Below are 3,280 nucleotides of genomic sequence, written 5' to 3' on the forward strand. Positions count from 1 at the left end.
CTATGGTCAGCTAACCTATGATAAAGGAAGCAAGAATATACAATGGGGTATATATAATGGAATTGGAAAACTGGACAGATACATGCAAAAATTTAAATTAGACTACTTTCTTATACCACATATAAAAATAAACTGAAAAGTGATTAGAGACTTAAATGTAAGACCCGAAACCATAAAACTAGAAGAGAAAATGGGCAAAAAATTCTTTGACATCAGCCTAAACAATATTTTTTTTTTGTACATGTCTCCTAGGGCAAACAACAAAAGCAAGAATAAACAAATTATCAAAATGAAAAGCTTTTGCAACAAAAAGAAAACCTCAACAAAAAGTCAACCTACAATTGGGAGAAAATATTTGCAAACGAGATATCAGATAAAGGGTTAATATCCAAAATATATAAAGACATTTATATGGCTCAGCATTAAAAAAATGTGATTAAAAAATAGGCAGAGGACATGAACAGACATTTTTCCAGAAAGGACATACAGAGGGCCAACAGGCACACAAAAAGTTACTCATCATCACTAACCAACAGGGAAATGCAAATTAAAACCATAATGAGATATCATCTCACACCTGTCAGAATGGCTATCACCAAGAATTAACAAATAAGTGCTATCCAGGATGTAGAGAAAAGGGAACACTTGTACACTGTTGGTGAGATTGTAAATTGGTGCAGCGCTATAGAAGACAGTATGAATGTTCTTCTAAAAATTAAAAATCGAACTACCCTATGACTAAGCAATTACACTTCTGGGTATTTATTTCAAGAAATCCAAAAACACTAGTTTGAAAAGATATGAGCACCCTTACAATCATTGCAGCATTTTTTTTTACAATAACCAACATATGAAAGCAACCTACATGTTCATCAATAGTCAAATGAATAAAGAAGATGTGGTACATAGGTACAATGAAATATTAGTCAGCCATAGAAAGAACATAGTCTTGCCATCTGAGGCAACATGGATGGTCCCAGAGGATATTATGCTAAGTGAAACAAGACAGAGAAAGACAAATACCATATGATTTTACTGGTATGTGGAAACATAAAGCAAAATAAATGAACAGAAACAAAAGAAACAAATTCATAGATGCAGGGAACAAATTGATAGTTACCAGATGGGGAGATGGGTAACAAGGTGAAAGAGATTAAGAAGTACAAATTTCCAGTTATAAAAAATAGTCACAGGGATGTAAAGCACAGCACAGGGAATATAATCAATAATATTGCAATAACTACATATGTTGTCAGATGGGTACTAGATTTATCAGGGAGAGCACTTTGTAAGTTATATAAATGTCTATTCACTATGTTGTATACCTGACACTAACATAATATTGTATGTCAGCTGTAATTGAAAATAAGTATTAAGAAATACATCGGAAGAACCAAATAGCGGTCCTGGGGCCTGGCATCCCCTCCTGACCCTGTGCTGGCCCGGCCCCACCCTCTTCCTTCCAGTTGAGATGGGTTCAGCCAAGAGTGTACCAGTCACTCCAGTGCGGCCTTCCCACACAACGTGAATCTGGCTCAAATGGTGGACCCACATTCACCTGGCGGTGGCATCGTTCGCATTCCCACCAGGTGGAGAGCTACCCATAGCCAAGCCTACCAGCAGGGGAGCAGCTGGAGGATCCTATCAGGCCCAGGACTCAGATCCCCACTCTCCTACTCTTGGCACTACATGGACGCCTATGAAGACCAGCAGTGGAGGGCCCCCCAATCCCCCTGGTGAAACAGCTGAGTGAAGTATTTGAGACCGAAACCTCCAAATCAAATCTACTCCTCAGAGCCTGTTCTGCCCCTAGAAGCACCTTCTTCTTCTGAATTGGACTTGCTCCTGGGCACCCAGTTTTCCCTTGAGGAGCAGACATCACATGGGAGCCAGATTGAGCTCCCTTCCAAGCATGTGTTTTCTGGGGAAGAAACACACAGCCCTCAGACACCCTTATGGGCAGCCAGGGCTCAGACAAGCCCATGAGACTCCGAGATGCCCAGATCTTCAGGTTCTAAGTGTGACAGATGGAAACCAAATGGCAAGGCACTAGGGGGATCTCCCCCCATTATCCTGTGGGTGACAACTCCCCTGGGACTCTAATGCCCAGTGGTCTTCTCCCCTGAGTGAAAATGTTAGGGAACTAAAGGAAGGGGCCATCTTGGGAACTGGACAACTGAGAACTGGAGGGCCAGCACGGGGCGAGGCCAGGAACATGATGAGGAATATCAGCACTTTGCCTCTGTAGAGAACTAAGCCATGCGTGGCCCCAGCCCATGGTACACCAGGGATCTAGTGATATTCCAAGTCCTCTCACCCCTTCTTCCCCTGGGAGACTGAAAAGGCTCATGTTCTTTGACTCCCCGTAAACTACCAACGCTGGAACTCAGAGCTTTCCTGAGCTTTCTTTGTGTGTTACGTGTTTCTTGTATATTAAAGGAAGTGATTTAAAAAACATATGGAAAAGCACAAATAAACATTTAAGAGCCTACACAAATGCTAATATGATGATGACTGTGGTAGATTATATACAATCCCAATTTTTCTTTTCTCCCTTCATCCCAGCCCTTTGTTGTAGTCTCCACTGGGTGTAGAGTATATTTTCCTACCTCTAGATTGTGAGTCTGGCCATGTGACTTGCTTTGGCCAATGGGAAGTAATTGGCCAAAGCAAGACATGTACTAGATGTGACACAGAGATGCTTGGAAAGTACTTGTGCAACCTGGTTTGTCCTTTTGCTTCTCTGCTATAGCTGTGAGAAGAACATGGCCAAGCTACCAAAGAAGAGCCACCCCAGCTGAGCTGAGCTTAGATCAGCTGATTCCCATCCAACTGCAAACTAGTATTCTAAATACAGTGGTGTGCCATTGAGATTTTGTGGTGATTCTACTATGGCATTAACCAAATGGTACGATCATGATTTCCCTGGAAAGCATTAAGAAAACAGTGAAAAACTTCAAAACTAGTAAAAATTTTCAAGTTTTCTTTTTTCCAGAAATGAATTAAGATGGCTGAAATTTTTTTTTCCATTTTTAATTGATTTTTTGATACAATACTCGTTATAAATTTCATATAGCCAATTGATTCTTACAGAATGTTTTTGTTGTGTTTTGCCAAACTCTTATATCTACAACCAACCAGTTATAAGTTGATCACAATTTGACAAAATCAGGGTATGTATAAATGCCTGATCATTATCTGATTTAGCAAAGAAGTTGCTTATGCTATTGATCAAACTAGGGTAGTTCTGACCTGAATGTCATTGTCATTTTCTTTTACA

General features: G+C 40.3%; 1 pseudogene; it reads left to right on the forward strand.

Annotated features, from left to right (window-relative positions):
• Positions 1 to 1,471: 1,471 nt before the first annotated feature.
• On the forward strand, positions 1,472 to 2,256 carry LOC129078436 (cell division cycle-associated protein 3-like; annotated as a pseudogene).
• The last annotated feature ends 1,024 nt before the right edge of the window (positions 2,257 to 3,280 follow it).

The sequence above is a fragment of the Pteronotus mesoamericanus genome, unplaced genomic scaffold, assembly GCF_021234165.1.
Source record: "Pteronotus mesoamericanus isolate MK-2021 breed Mesoamerican mustached bat unplaced genomic scaffold, CSHL_Meso_final contig_73, whole genome shotgun sequence".
NCBI classification, from domain to species: Eukaryota; Metazoa; Chordata; class Mammalia; order Chiroptera; family Mormoopidae; genus Pteronotus; species Pteronotus mesoamericanus.